The following is a 16,850-nucleotide window of genomic DNA, read 5'->3' as shown; positions in this document are numbered from 1 at the left end:
TAGAAACTCTGTGCTGCCTTACCATGGTAGATACAGTTTGATTTGGAAGTAGAAATGTACTAATGGTCAAATTGAGGGATTTTTCAATTACATTTCCAGTAGGAGTGATCGTCACTGATTGAGGTGAAGGGGTTATCTGCTCAAATGTCTATCTCTTCAGAACATGATTTCTCTCCGCAGACAAATTTCTTCAGGAATCTTGTCCAGAGTCTGAGCTGAAAGAGTAAATTTGTGTTATACATACAATTTTAAATATCCCAAGCCAGCTACATCAGTATGGAAATTAATTCACCCTCAGCTAAAGAGAAAGTAAACAATCCAACTCTGAGTTTCCTTTGACCAGATAAAACATTTCTTACACAACTGTGGGACTGTGTGATTTTATGCCTATCTGATAATTATCAGCTTTTCCTTCTGGCTAATAGCTTACAATTTTTTTCCCCTCACTCCTCACAGGTGGTACTTCAACAGTAGGAATAATATTCTTTGTTTATAATGTAGGCTGTGAACATTGCTGTTATCTTCCTCTGCCTCCGTTCTCAGTTGTGTATGTCCTATTTTTTTCTGTTTAGTGTAGCTATTTACAATTTAGATTGTACCCTCTTGAAATAGTGGTGCTGTCATTGTACAAATTTCAGTGCAGGAATAGTGCATCAGCCTAAATAGAGTCTTTAAGTATTCATGGAACAAAATATTGTTATATTCATAGTCATACATAAAATATATTTATTTACATTAAAATTAAATGATACATAAGATAGGAGCTGTTTTGGCAAGTTCTGGTTCCAACCAAAGTACCACTAACAGCTTAGTGGCTGGATTTCCTTTCTGAATGCAGGCATTTGTCTTTAGAAATCACATACTCGATTGAAGCTACGTGTTCGTTTGACCTTAACTGTAAGAGCTGAGCCTCATCCATGTTAATGCAAGTGAGAACCTGAATCTGTTATTTCTTTGGGAAAAAAAGCTTCCTATTTGTTGAACTCTTCCTTTAACAAAGCTCCAGACTGTTGTTCCTCATTAATATTAATAACATGAAAAAAATCAAGTCACAGCCTTAATGACAGCATTTGCTTTCTAAGTCATCTGGCATACCTTGCCAAATATTATTTACAGTAGAGTCTTTTAAATGCTTTTCTGTCAATGTTCTGAATTAGATATGTTCATCCAGTGCAGTACGATGCTGTGTTTAATGTGTCATTACATAAAAAGAAGTCAACAAATTATTTGGGCTTATATAGAAAAATGTATCAGCTTTTTAGTTTTGTTTAGCCTGGAATTGACCTGTGTTGCAGTTTCTTTCCTAAAAAAAAAAAAAAAACCCATTGGGGTGTTCCATAATTGCTGTGTTAGGTGAGGATTAGTAAAAGAGAACAGTTGAGACTTTCATGCACATGATCATTGGAAAAAAATGAGATTTAGGCTCATCGCTTCAAATTCAATGTGTATTTTCATGCTAGATTGAAACTTGGCCTGTGCTTCTCATGTTAATTTCTCCTTATTAAATATTGGTTGTATGTTATACACTGTAGCAATGTGAGGAAAGGGCCTCACATTGTTACAGTGTATACATTCACATGTATACACTCATATTCAGATACACATGTATCACATGTATACACTCACATTCAGATACTTTAGTATCTGAAGTTAAAAATGGAGGATGGGGCCATCAGGGAGGCGAATTTGGCATTTTGATGTTATAGGGCAAAGTTATCTCCCTTGGTTTTTGTTTCTAAAGATTGGGAACAGAGATGGTAACGTTTTCTATGGGCTTCACTGTCAACAGTGATTATAAAAACAAATCTCTTAAGGGACTGAGATATTCTGTAGTTTTAATCCATGCGTTTGGACACGCTGATGTTACCCAACTAATTACAGGTAGTTCATAGTTATAGGATTCTTGTTTAATATTTTACATTTGTTTGTTTGAAAACATTTTTAAATAAAATCTTAAATTATCTAAGCAGGGTAAGGATTCCTCAGGAGTAGGGTTATTGCAAGTTGTATGCTTACTGTTCAAAATCTGTAGTTTTTATACCTATAACCAGCATAGTTATTATATAATAATTAGGTATTATTTTCTCTTACAGAAAGAATTTTAATAGGTTTAATTATTTGAGGCAGTCAACTTGGCTCATCTTTTCAGAATTTCCATGAACTGCAGGTATACTGCTTAAAAACTCAAGTCTTTCAAAGAAAGAATTTACTGCATGAGAATAAGTATGCAATTCATAAATGAAATTGTGCTTACCCCATGGCTAAATATTACAAGTTACATCATCATAGTGATATGAGTAGTTTGAGATCTACGGTTATAGGAAAGTAGTTACTATAGAGTCAGAGAATGCAATAAACATAGTAATATGAGTTTGTTGTAGAGATAGTCTTCCTGGCTCTTTAAATTAAACATTTCAGAGCCCAAGGACCTAAAGGTCTGTGACTTCTTCATTTTCTGTAATAATGTTGAAATTTTAATCTTTTTTTTTTTTTTAATTTGAGTGCTCTGAACATCAGGGAGTTTTTCTTTTGTGCAATCATAATGGGAACATGCAAGGATCTACTGCAGAGGCGACTTGTACTGGCACACAAATGCGATGTTTCAGTTTAATTAATAGCTGTGTCTTTGAAACTACAGGTTCCTCTAGGCAAAGGCTTGTCACTGGTCTAAAATACTATGTAAATACATGATAAAATATTTCTTAAAGTCCTTTATTAGGAAGGACCACCTCAATCTGAAGACTTCTGTGTGTGTGCTGGAGAACCCTGGTAAATGAGCTTGTGGCTTTCCTCTTGCCCATGGGGTAGCAAAGCTGCAGCAGAACTCCCAGTTGCTTCATTGTTAGGAAAATCTCTTTACACAGGAAAAACAGAAATACTAAATCAATGTCTGCAGCACTTATGTAGCTGACATTAAGCAAAAACAGTTTTGTGAATAAATATGCCAACCTGAACTCTTATAAAGGGAAGATCTTCTTAAAGGACTTGGTATGCATACAGTTCCCCTGCTATTGTAATCAGTGAAAAAATATTTACAAATAATTTATAAGTGTTAGAAATTTTTACCTTAGATTTCCCCTGCAGTTTCCAAGATTAAAATCATGTGACTGGAATCTCCTCTTGAGGAGTGAGAGAGTATCCAGCACATACATCCTTGTGTGTGTGTGCTGGATAAACCAAGGATTCTTACTTGGGCTGAGCTGCCACTGGCAGTAGTAAAGAGTTTGACCTAAGAACTGTGGACTTTTTCCTTTGATAAGATTGTGAGCTTTATTTCCATGTTTTTGTCCCACTTGCAGGGAACTTTCTCAGTTTTAAAAGCAAGCTAAACAAAATAAAGCTGCTTGGGATTTTAGAAACCTGTAAAGATAGCTAATACTGTTTCATTTCAAATGAAATGTCCTAAGGATATGTTTTACAAGGAATTAAATTTTTATATGGAAACAATAGAGTACATGACAGCATACAAGTGGATGGGGCCAGACTCTTTTCAGTTTGTGCCACAAAAAAAAAAAAAAAAAAAAGGGATGGGGGCACAAGGCAAAAATTGAAATAGGAAGTTCCATAGAAAAACCAGGAGTAACAGTGACTGAGCACTGGAACAGGCTGCCCAGAGAGGTTGTGGAGTTTCCTTCACTGGAGAGGATCAATACCCACTTGCATGTGTTCTGTGCAATCTACTGTAGGGAACTGCTTTAGCAAGGGTGGGACTAGAGGGTCTCTGGAGGTCCCTTCCAACTGCTGTGGTTCTGTGACTGTGTGTGTGTGTTAAAAATTCACTTAATTCCTATCAGATGCTAAGTGTAATTACAGTAATTTCACTGACTTCAGGAAAATTTTCAGGTTTATATCAAAGTCAGGATTTTAGGATAGGTAGAGTCCTCTGATTATCAGATACTACTCATTAACTTCTTGCTTGCCTGGAATTTATCTCACTGTAATCTTTGAGGCTGGACCTATAGAGCATTATAAATGCATCTTTGCCACAGTTCTGCAGCAGGTAATCAAATGATGGACCAGCATGCAGACCAGAGACATTCCTAGAGAACACAAATACTAGAAATAGAAAATTGATTTGAGAGACCTGAGTGATCTTTCTTTACTTATGAAGCAAAAATAAAAAGAAAGAAGAACCTGTCGTGAAGGCAACAGGTTTAAATGTGACCCCACTGGTACCAAGCGGAGTGCTGTTGATTTCTTTCTTTTTGAAGAAGCAGGCTGATAATGAGAGTTCTTACTATCCTCAGGATGTCTGTTCTTTATTGGGACATTTCAGTACACTTACTTGCCAGCAAGTCATGCAGAAGAAGGTCCTGGGAAAGTCTTTTTTTTTCTTTTTTAATGTAAATTTTGCTAGTGATATCAGTTTTGTTTTTGCAGTCATTATGTGTTATTACTATTAAATTACTGCAAAAACACTTGCAAAGAGGAGGTATATCCTTCAGAAATATTGTAAAAGCTGTTTGTCTGGGCATTTGAAATTCTAGAAAAAAGGGAGGAGTGTGTGAAATCATGAGTGTTCTCGAATAATATTTTTCAAAACAATTTCCATTCATCCAGCATGTGCTAATCCTAATGAGCTTTATGCTACAAGTGCCTCATTACCTTTAAAAAGAGAATAGATTCATATTAAGGAAAAGACTTAGACATCTAAAATCAGCTGTATGACCTAGAAAACTGCTGTTCAAACCTCATGCTCTCTGTAGGACTAAGGCTTCTCCAGTGCCACATTCTTTGCTCTTTTGGATGCTCAGATCTGCGCCCATTTTGACTGAGAGCTGAATTTCTCAGCAGGTGTTTCCTGCTGAAGGGATTTGAGATCTTAAAAGATGTTCCTCTGATTATCTCAGTGAAGGACCCAGTGTGCCATAGTGGGAAGCATATTCACTGCACTGAGTACTACACAAATCACAATAGTCACGACTGCTTTTAATCATTGAGCAAGAATATAGAAATTTGAGTTGATGAAAAATGCATTTGTATTTGTGGCAACAAGTGAGTAGAGACTGGATGAGTATAGTCCTGAACTGTGGCCCATAACCTTATATGGTACTGAAAAATGGCTTTAAAAAAAATAAAGCAAAAATAAAAGGCTGTTACCCAGACAACTGTCTCATGGATGCATACTAAATGCTCATGCTCTCTGCATTCTCCTAATCTCATTCTTTGATAAGCAATAGCACAGTTAGCTACAGCAGGGAATAGGGGAGAAGGAGAAAGGATTGCCGAAGGATTCATTGTTAAGAAAATGTCTTTCATTAATGAACATGTTCTGACTCAAGCTGGTTCATCAACAACAGACTATACAGTTACTATTTTCTGGCTCTTCTAGCGCAGGGACTTCAGCGGTGTTCTCCAGTCTTTTGTCTCTGGCTGCTGCCCCATTTCACAGAGTTGTTAATGTTCAGATGAATCAGAATTGATGCTACCACTGAAAACCTTCAGAGTTTGGATTTCTACACAACAAGCAGCATCACAAAGTTATCACTGTGAATTCACTACTAGGGGAACCACTTCTTGCATACTAGTTATGTGTGAAAATGGCATGCAACCCTGCCCATGGCAAAGAGCTGGGATCTAGATGGTCTTTAAAGGTTCATTCAAACCCAAGCTGTTCTGTGATCCTTGTTCTGAGCACATCCCAGTTTGGAGAACAATGGGTGAATGCACAAAATATACTGGGTAGAAGGAGGAAAGGTATGGGAATAGCACGTGTGAGAGACCAGGTAATAAAAATAGAAGACAGGGTAGATGTGTGGTAATTATAAAAAAAAAAAAAAAAAAAAAAAATAATTGTCTGCTTCTTTACTTCAGCTTAGCATTAGAGATTCTTTTGGTGATTATGGTAAACTCATATGTGCTCTAAACATTGAGCTATCAAAGCTCCTAAGTAAAAATAAAGAGTGAGTAAAGGTTTGGCAGAGGGCAAGGTAATGGAATGCTCTTTTTTCCAGGTCATCAGTTCAATTTATGACTGGAGAGTGGGGCTTTGTTGTCGCTCCCCCAAGTGAAATAGGCAGATCTTTCTCACAGCTGTTTCCTTGCTCTTCCCAATCCTCAAGCACATTGGCATCTGCAGTCCCTCTCTGTGCAAACTGCTGAATTCTGATTCCTGCTTAAAACAACTGCTCAGGGAGTGCTGGGACCTTGCCTTTCCCAGACAGTACTGTTGTTCAGACACCTTTCGCAATGAATTGAGCCAGGAAATTTCAAAAAGGCAGACACGAGCTGAAAGCTAAATGGATTTTTACTTTAGGTCCAGTGGACTAAATCTGAAAGTCTTTTGGGCATATCTCCTTGTTCTCTGCAGATGGGATAAGGTTAATTCCCTGCAGATAAAGTCAAACCCTATGTATTCATCCTTCAGATAAAAAAATATAAAAAAGTTCACTGTCACTTTAAAGGGGACTGAATCCATCCTTGCCTTTGACAGCACAAGTAATGCAGCAGACTCATTTTCATATCTCATTCAGAAAGCAGATGAGATGCGAATGAAATCGTTTGACAGATGAACACCCTAGAGATATTTCCATTTGTCACAGTCTGTGTGGCTTCTTTACAACTACCACCGATGCAAGAGTGCAAAATACTGGCCCATAAATCTCAGTCATTCTGCTTTCTTTAATTCTTGAAATATTAAATACTCTATTTCCTAATTTTAAACATGAAAAGCATCACTAGAAAGGAAATCCTTCACTGGGAAAACAGGTTGTCTTTCTGATGTTGCTTTACAGTCAGAGGAAAAAAAAATCACAAAATGAAAGGGTGATGGAGGACCACTTTCTTTTTTTCTTCTTTCCTTTTTTTTCTGTTCTGCTTCTTCCTTCAAACTCTGAGATAAGCTTGAAGATCTCATGTGCCTACTCCTTCCCTGTTGCAGAAGAGAATGGTTTGGTGCACTGAGCAACTCAACACCAGCTTTCTACTAAGACAATAGGCAGGGGGGTGACTAAAAGATGTCGGATGTGAAACACAGGAGAGGAATGATTCCTCGAGTGGCAAATGTCCCTGCCTTCCTGCTGCAGCTTTTGAAGCAACTGACACTTCTGTTAGTTTAACACCAGGTGTAGGCTTGCTAGGGAAAAACATAGAAGGGAAACTATCTCATTTCTGGGCAATTAAAATAATTTTGCTGCAACAGTCACAAGATTTCTGAAACCTGTTGGGCTCCGTCTTAAAGTGAGATAGACTCTAACTTCCGTTGTTTTTTACTGGGTCATTTTCAAATACTATCATAACTCCATTGGTTAAAAAACTTCTATTATGTACCTTTGTTTTGAACCAGCATAGTCTTTTAACTTGTAATGTGTTTTCCACAAGGATGTGTATTTGTTTTCTCAGGGCACTAATAAGCTTGCAGGAAAAAAAAAACAAACAAAACAACAACAACAACAACAACAAAAAAAAATGCATTTTGTTTTCTCTCATTTAGTCCTTACAACTGCTTGTTGGATTTTTTTTTTTATTTTTTTTTAATCTCTGTTATAGAATAGAGGAGATCAAAGAAAAATACCGTGTGTTTTTATGTGGAAATCAAGATGGGGAAAATGATAGATCATATTGTACCCATCTACATCCTGAACTTTCATCATCTCAGATATTTTTTTTTTAATCTCACTTTTCCTTTTTGTACAAGATCTTCCCCACAATTGGTAATTTTCATATCTGATCTTACTCTCCAAACAATATAGAGCCAGTTCCAATTTGTTTTGCCTTTGCCTTTCCATTTTCCTCTTGCCATGGAGGAATCCTACAAGTTTCATGTGGAAATGTGGCTTCATTCATCCATTCAGACTATTCCAGTGTGGTTTTGCTTTTCTGCTGTCTATTTACTATAGAGTTGGCATTAATTGCTTCAGTGCTGCTATGTGTAACATTTATTAAATCTGTTGCAGTAGGTTTATAAAAGTAATGCCCTTTATTTTTTACTTTTTGAGAGCATCCTCATGGACTGCTTTTCAAGTTTGAAACTGCTCATTCTGAGGCGGCATGAACCCTGGTTGAGCCAATTGTTTGTATGTAACCCTCTCCAGTTTCTGCGTCCTATTCCTGTGAGAGCATCAGATTTTCCAGAGTGTCAGTAGTTCTGCTGTGTTGGGATTTCTTTGCATAGTTCTGCATGGTTGAGGAAGGGGTAAAATGGCGATGGGAAAGGAAACCATGGCTTCAACTCCTGAAGCCATGTTTTAGCCCAAATAAACCTGAAGCAGCTATTAGCCTACTCCAAACTCTGCCTTTAAGGTAAATCCTTCAGTGAACTACTGACCAGTGAACTGCTATATGTCCTGTTTTTTTCATCTGACCAGCATCTGCTGGGACTCTCTGTTCACCCTGATTTGGGAAATAAAGCGGAGGTGGTTCAAATCACCACGTTCACAGCTACAAGAGCAAAATTCCTACATGGTATTTCTGAGAGTTCATCTTTAAATGCCCATTATTTTAAGTTTTTGTTTTGTTTTGTTGTTTTTTTGTTTGTTTGTTTGTTTTGTTAATAATATGATTTAACCTGTGTTTGATGTTTGTAAAAGAATGTGCATTTTCCGTATTTTTCTAATGTTCTACTATAAACTTAGAACTCGTTATTCTTGCATGCGCTGAATAACTGGATAGACGTTACACATAGACGTTACAAATATCTACTGTGTTCTTTCTTCTCCAGCTGACCACAAATATGTTCAACTTACCAAGATAGTCTCTTGCATGTTTGTAGGATCAGAATTTAAAGGAGGGAGGGTTGGTGAGTATTCATCCAGGTTGTAAAAAGGGTAATTTCAATACTACCCCCAATTTTGAGCTCTTTTTTAGTGTTTCATGCAAGACATATTTTAGATAAAATATACATACAGGTTTCTTGATCAGGATCCTAGGACTCCTCTGGGACCTGATTAAATTTTAGTTCCATTCTGTTACTCTATTTCAGTGCAGTTAATTTTCTAATGATGAGTAGAATCATTTAATAGGAAGGATTTAGTGTTCCTACCAGATTAGTCTGTAGTTGAGTGGTTGGCACATCGTTCTGACAGTGTGAAATACAAGTTTATGCTTCTGCTATTCTGGAGAAATTTCTAATATATCCATAGGGATATATTCCAATATATGGTCCAACATATATGTATACAGATGGATATAGTCCAGCAGGGTATTCAATAAAGAATACTGCTTCCTTCTCTTGAGAAGATGTTTTAAAATAATGTAGTGATTTAAAACTGTGTTAGAACATGTGCTCTATTTCTGAAAGAGGTTACTTATGAACTTAGCTACCTAAGTAAGTTTTCAAGGCTGCAGATTGTCACTTAATTTAGAAACTTCTCTCAGCTATTAGACAGCTACCCCCCATGTTTCTCCAGGGCCTCCAGGGTTTCTACAGGTGTACTGGCTTTTGTAAATCCCTTTCTGTGGAGCCAAATTTGGAATTTCAAGATATACTTTGGGAAGAAAACAGAAGTAAAAAAAAAACAAAAAAAAAAACGTGGAAGTTATTCATTCTAATACCAAGCACTGTGACATCTAATTGTCCCTGTGGAAGTACCTTCTATTATATAGTTGGATGAGTTGCACACAGTGAACACCTATGTTAGCCAGTCCCAGTTTCAGAGGTTTTGACAGCATAGAGAAATACATTTGCATCATTTATATAATTAATTCCTGCTTTATTACTTCCTTTTACAATCTGTGCAGTAAATTGAGCTGATACTGTGGGTGTTGTGTGAAACCCAAAGTGGTACCAGAGCCAAGGTAACAGGGAGGAGAGAGGGGAAAAAAAAAAAAAAAAAAAAAAAGACAGAAATATTTATACTTCCTCCTGCTAATTATTGTGCACACGAAGTCTCACCAGATGGCCCTGTGACTCCTCTAAAATTGCATTGCTTATTAATCTCCTTACCTTTCATCCTTTGTGAATTTTTCATTGTCACTACCAGACTTCTGATCGTCTGCTTTGTGCAGTTCAATCCATCATGAAGAAGGTGAGTGCCATGCTGGAGAGAAGCAGACTCTGCTCTTTCACTGAATGCTCTCTCTGGTGACTCAGCCAACTGTCCTTCCTGCTTTCCTGAATGTCACTTACAAGCAGCCCTGGCACAGTGCAGTTAGGGACCTTTTCTGTTGCAGAAGATATTGCTGTAGTATATATAATGGGAACAAATAGGGTATAGAGGTGTCTGTGCACTCAAAGACCTTCTTTTCCATTGTAAATCCTACAACAGTGAGTTAATTTCAAAATCCAAGTTGCTGTGCTAGTGAGCTGATTTGGTTTCCAGTTTCATCTTTTGACATCATTTTCTCGCTGGACGTTTACGTCCCATTTTCCCAACTCAAGCTTCTTGAAAGCTTTTAATACACTTCTTAGGTACTGAAGTTATTGCTACATCATGTGAATTTCATCACTTTACTTTCATCTGAGCTTCCCACAAAATGAAAGCAACTCTTACTTGCAATTTTTTAGCAAAAATTAGCACAGAAGATACAAGGAAGATGAGAAGTGTAACATCCATATGTGCCTGTACAAGCTCCTTCCACCTGAAAGGATGTAGCTTGCATTTTGATAGCTTTACTCTTTTTCCTTGTTCTGTACCATTTATTTAGTGAGGAAGGTGATTTCAAAACTTTTTAAAAGCTCCCCTTTGTTGTAAAAGGCCCCTCAAAAGATTTTGAACATCAAGTATGAGGTTTTGTATTTGAAACTTATTTAGAATAGGTGGAATTACGTTTTTTGTGTGTTTATGTTTTAACATTGAATGCATGTTAACTATCTTGACCATCCTCTGCAAACAAATCCTTTCAAAGATTTTTTGCTACTTAGTTCAGTAAGACTGATGGGTCGTTTGATGAGTAGGGAAATCTTTCTTCTAGTACTTCTTTCACTGCAGCATCACTGAGATGAAAACTCCCTCCTTCCCCTAACTGGATTGCTCAGGAAACCTGCAGTAGGTTACACATCCATTTGAACTGATGGCACTCCCATGTGAAGATCTCAAAACAAAAGACTTGTGGGAATGGTAGAAACGCAGTAATATAAGTCCATTTAAACAAATGCTAATGGCCGAATTCTCTGTTATCTTTAGGCAGCAAACCCCATGTAACTTCACAGGAAATGCATATGCTTCTGCTACTACCTACCAGCTGGGTAGATGTGAGACCCTTGTAGAGATCCCCTGGGTTTCAGACACCTGCTCAGTTCTCCTCTTTTTTGGAGTTGGTAAAAAAAACTCTGACTTGCTTTTATTTTTATGTCTTAAAGTCTTGTTTTATGTTTTAATATTTCATTTGATTTAGTGTTCCTCTAAATGAACTGCTACACAGGCAGCATAAAATCCAACTTTCATATAAATAGAATAAGGGAAAGTCAGATACTAACATAAAGGGTGCAGAACGACATCAGAAACCAACTATACATGCAATCAATTAATGATTATTGATGAATACATAAATTGAGATTGAAGACTGTTGAAGATTGTTGTTCAAACCTCATGGCTTGTGTAATTTACAGCTCATGACAGTTCTTCATTGAAGTGAGAAATGCCATGCTGCTGGAGTGCCCCATGGGTGTGGTAGTATCTGAGCTTCCATGGCCTCCCTCTCTGCCTGTGGGACCTGATTCTATGTCATCCTCTGAACCATCATCAGATCTCTGCGTGGCTGAAGTGCTTTAGTAAATCCAGGGCTTGTGAAGAGAAGGAACACTGCTCCTTCTGTATTAACTAAGCCATGTCCGAGATCAGCAAATCGCTCACTAAATTGTTCCGGTTCAAAAACATTTATATTAACACACAGTAATTCATGTCTTGGGCCATAAGTATTTTCTTTGGTGAAGGAATTAGCTTTATCTATTTGCTCATCCAACACAGACGTTAAAATGTAGGGCCTGATGTTGACATCTTGTTTTCTTCTTTAGAATGTAGTCTGTAGGATGCTTTAAAGGGTATTCATTCATCTCAGTGCTGGTCCTCCAAGGAAAATCCTACTCCTCCTGCATGCTAGTCATAGGCACATTGCTAAATTTGTCTCTCTCAAGGTTCTGAAACACTTTTGAGGTAAGAATGGTTACTTGGACCATTGGATTCCATATTGGAAGCGAAGATTGATGTTTAGGCAAACATGGTGACTGTTGAGAAGAAACAGAAAAGTATTCATTTTCACCATCACTCCACATGGGGTATACTGTTTTTCTCAGAACTTTTACCTAGCACCTGTAGTTAAATTTTTAAAGAAAATATGGCTTCTGTAGTTGAAAATATATTATGCATTCATGACTGCTTAATTTCTGCAGAACTTCATTGCTACAGTTATCAAATTGTACTTTTTACATGTATGGTAACTGTTGAGTCATGGCCTAAACCACCTGGGGATTGAGCACCTGGGGAAAAGACCCGGTCAGCCCTGGGAGCACAGGTGAAGGCAATTCAGCTGTGTGATCAGACTGGGTGGAACCTGGCTGCACTTCTCTTAGACCTCATTTAAGGGCTGACTGCCACTGGGGAAGGATCTCTGGTTAGAGATCCCTCTCTTGTGGAGTTTTCCCTATGAGCCTAGATCCTCGGAGGTGGGTGAGTACTTTTCCTTTGTAACATCATTCTATTTGTGCCAGTCCCTTTGCTAATGTACTCCTGTATCACCTTTCCACTGTGTTGACCTTTCTGATTGTAACAATACACTATTTGCTTTAATCTTTCAGCAGTCTCATGCCTCATGTATAAGGAGCTTTAGCATACCTGACTCACCATCGCCTAAAATGAAGTAGAGTTTTGGTGATTTAGAGAGGTCAGATATCTAATTCTGCTTAGATTTCTGCATCTTGAACAGGCAGTTTTCACCTACTTATCTGTTCATCTTTGTAATGTAGAGATTTATTTTTCTTTTTGAGGAGCTTTTTGTAATATACAGGCATATTCCACAAAGCAAAATAATGGCTTGTTCCTTGAGTAGCATGTATGACAGGTCCTTGTATTTGGCAGTGCTGTCTGTGGTGACTAGCTGACTCCAGTAGAGTAGCAACTTCCAGCTAATATCTTCCCTGTGATGGGACATTCATAACATTTCTCTCTGCATGGACTCTTGGTGTAGCAGCACTGCGGTACTTGCCCTCATGAAGGATGATTATAGTGGCTCTTATTCTTCTCTGTGAGGTTTTTGTAGTATTTGTGGCTTATTTATACTTCAAAATCCTCTTTCTGCCTACTGGATTTAATTTAATTGACCAATTGCCTGAGATACATGAGGAAGAGGAAGGAAAGGGTTGGATGGAAAGATGAGTTATCTGCTAATTTCTCTCTCCCAAAGGCGTTTCTTTCCTTTATCCTTACTGTACCATTCCTTATTCTTAGTTATCCTTAAGTTTGTTGTGTTGGTTTTTATTTTTATTTTTTTTGTTATTATTATTATTATTTTTTTTTTTTAAGCTACCAATGCATAATTTTATAATTTAAGGAAATTCCACAGAGGAGTTTGAGGTCACTGTTTCATTGCCAGCTTTCTCTGCAAGGAATTGGATTACTGGATTTTATTTTACTCTACTTTTTAAAGCATCTAGCTGCATACTGAAAACACCAGCCTTTTCAGGCCAGAAGGAATACAATGCAGAGCAAAGCACTTCTGGCACTGCTTTTTCCTTTATAGTGGAAAGTGGATATCTGGAGGCATGGGTTTGGCTGCTCTTGGGATCCAGCTTGGACTTGATCTTAATTCAACTCAGGACATTTTCATTGGCAATCTTAGTCCTAAACAACTATTTAAAGCTACCCAGATGCCTTGAGCCAAATAGTCTCACAAACTAATTTTATAAAGCTTTGATCCTGGGCTGCCTTCTCGCTGCTAAAATGAATTGAAAGTGAAATTGTCAGGCACTTTTCTTGATGTTGTACACGGACTGTGGTGCAGTACATTGCTTGCATTCTGCCAGTATGTTTTGATGAGGTTTCTGTCTCACCATTTTCCCCTTCAATAGGAAGCCTAGTCCTACCAGACTTCTTGCAGAGTGTGGGTGGGTGTGTGGGTGTGTGTGGGGGAGGGGAAAAGGAGAGGGAGGAGGGTTGGAGGGGGGTAATCCAGCACAAAAGCTCTGGGTTAAATGAGTCTAGGAGATGTAACAGGTGGGGATGTCATTTTTGTGTTTGTGACTGTTCTTGGCCCATGTGCAGCTTAGGCTCACTGATGGATATGCCAGCTCTGGGGGCGCCTTAGTGCTCGGTGACATCGTCACCCAACCGTGGGTGCTCTGTCCTGTTGTAATGAAGTCCCACAATGAGTCCAGCAGGCATGGTATAATTAAGGATTGCAGAGCCCTCCCAGCCCTGCTCACTGCAGAAATGATGTAGAAAGAAGTAGTTCCTTCCTTGAGCTTCAACAAGAAGCTGGACTGAGGCCAATAAGGTGAAGTTCCACCAAACCAAGTGCCAGGTCCCGCATTGTGGTCATAGCAATCCCATACAATCCTACAGGCTTGGAGCAGAGTTGTTGGAAAGCTGTGCAGAGGAAAATTTGGAGTATTAGTTAACAGCCGGCTGAACATGAACTACCAGTGTGCACAGGTGGCCAAGGAGGCCAGTGGCATCCTAGTTTGTATCAGACTGTAATTGGCACTGATGGTGCTGCATTTTGAGTACTATGTTCAGTTTTGGTCCCTCACTACAAGAAAGACACTGAGGTCTCTGAAGCTTGCCCAGAGAAGGGTGATGAAGCTGTAAGGGGTCTCGGGCACAAGGCTTATGAGGGTGTAGCTGAAGAAACTGGAATTCTTCTGTCTGGAGAAGAGCAGACTTAGAGGAGACATTACTGCTGTCTACAATTGCCTGGAAGGAGGTTGTGGTGAGGTTGGAGTTGGCCTCTTCTCCCAGATAATAGTGGGGGGGGTGAGAGGTTCATTTAAGATATTAGGAAAAATTATTTCTTAGAAAGAACAGTAAGGCATTGGAACGAGCTGCCCAGAAAGGTGGCAAGGTCACCATCCCTGAAGGTGTTCAAGAATGGTGTAGATGTGGTGCTGAGGAACATGGTTAATGGGCATGGTGGGAATGGGTTGACAGTTGTACTAGACGACCTTGGATGTCTTCTCCATCTTTATGGTTTTATTATTCTATGAATTCCTTACTCCTGGCTGGGATACAGTGCACTTGGCCTGGAGTTTTGGATGTATTCTTTACAATTAATTTGTTGATGATAGAAGAATGGGTTATTAGTGAGTTTTTGGTGAATTTGCATCTCAGCTGCAGCATTTCTGGACTTCAGCACCTTGCAATGCTGCACTGGCCACAAGAGGGACCCCATTCTGATCCAAAGATGCAATGCGAACTCTAGGAGAAATATCCTAGCAAACACTCCAGAACACACATTGGGATAAGGTATAAAGTGGTCCTGTTCCCTTCCCTTGGGGTGCAAGCCATATTTGAGTAATCAGAGCTTAAGCTGTGATTTATAAGTACATATTCTTTTTAAGGAAGAGGAAAGTTTGGTTGATTTTTGTGCGTATATGTTTCTTGCTCTCCCCTGAAGCTAATCTGATAGTAACAAAAGCCTTTCTTTTTAGCACTCTCAGTTATTTCAACATACAGAACAGGCACTTTATCTGCTGCACAATGTTTGACAATGGAGAAATAGAGGACATTTTTCTATCAATGTAATAGAGGTATACTGGGAATGACAACAAAAATTGAATATAAGGTATAACAAAATGTATTCCCTAGCTCACAGTAAACTTTGCAGGCACAGAAAATGTCATGAAAACCAGGCTTTAACTATGATGTCCCTTGCGTTTTAAACATTCCCAGAAGAGCGGGTGTAACATGTTGGTTTTGTTATTGTTGTTTTGTCTTTTTACCTGAGGGAAAATGTTTCAAAATGGAAAATAATTGTAATTTGCTTTATAAAATTGGTTAGATCTATTCATGTTGGTGAATTCCATGTGAGATGTACCTTTCAAGCATGACATGTGTCCATTTGCAAACAGCTAATGTGGTCACTGATTCACTAAGCCATTGAGAGTGGGCATAAGTAAGACAGTCATTGCACTGATTCTCTACGGGGAGATGAATTAGCTCTTTTATTCTTTATATTACCCTGACCTAAAACACAGCTGCAGCTCTCTACAGATGGAGAAGAGCATACCTGTAAACAAAATCCACATGTATTAGCCTCCTTATAATCATCTCCACAGGCAGAGGGCTTACATTTGATCTATCCTGCCCATCCTTCCCCTTCCAAATATTTGTGCAGTTCACTTTACAAAATGAGCAAGATCAGGAAGTCACCAAGCAGTGACCAAAGTTATTTCACAGAACCTTCGCTAAATAGTGTGTTCTTTATAGGGCTGCTGATAGGTTTTATGTAGATGCTGTCAGGTTGCTTTGCACTCTTTAGAACTAGTCTCTGCATGGGGGTGCAGTTGTAGAATTGTATCAGTTCTGCAATGTCTGGTGCTTTACCATAGTTTCAGGTGAACATTAGCATATGAACATTAGCAATTTTGATCTGTTTATATTTGAAATATGGAAATATTAGCCTGTATTTAGAAGATGGAGAGAGCCTGCTTGCTCTTCGTATTTGATGAGGGCTTTCTGTGTAGACTACTTATCAGGATATCATCTAAGAGGGCTCTAAATTTTCTGCCGACATAGAGATGAAATATGTTCCCCTTTAGAAGACCTGTAGAAGGCACAGCACATAGGTTTCAAATCTACTGGGCTTTTGTGCTTCTAATTATTTTTCCCTGCATATCCCAGCAGCTTCTTTGTACTCTCTCTGAGTTGCCCATTCCTCCTTTCAAAGCAGGTAAATTCTTTTTTCTTTTGGTGTCTCAGCAGAGATTTCCCATTCTTCCACACCAGTCTTCCCAGATGGCTTATCTTATGGCACAGGGG

At 38.5% G+C, this 16,850-nt stretch overlaps 1 protein-coding gene across 4 annotated transcripts in view; it reads left to right on the top strand.

The window, feature by feature from the left end:
- LRFN2 (leucine rich repeat and fibronectin type III domain containing 2) overlaps positions 1-16,850 on the top strand; it is a 202,782-nt gene that overhangs the window by 23,935 nt on the left and 161,997 nt on the right. For 2 of the 4 annotated variants that reach the window (XR_008206854.1, XM_052683215.1), the window contains exon 1: positions 12,495-12,545. The exons of 1 other annotated variant lie outside the window; for it this stretch is intronic. The gene's annotated coding sequence lies outside the window, so the exon portion shown is untranslated. Of the gene's footprint in view, positions 1-12,467; positions 12,546-16,850 lie in introns of those variants that run through there. One more of the 4 variants, XM_052683223.1, reaches the window with a different exon arrangement.

The sequence above is a fragment of the Tympanuchus pallidicinctus genome, unplaced genomic scaffold (assembly GCF_026119805.1).
Source record: "Tympanuchus pallidicinctus isolate F22 unplaced genomic scaffold, pur_lepc_1.0 scaffold1, whole genome shotgun sequence".
Classification (NCBI taxonomy): Eukaryota; Metazoa; Chordata; class Aves; order Galliformes; family Phasianidae; genus Tympanuchus; species Tympanuchus pallidicinctus.
The sequence above is the reverse complement of the archived record's forward strand: the minus strand, read 5'-3'. Positions and strand labels throughout refer to the sequence as shown.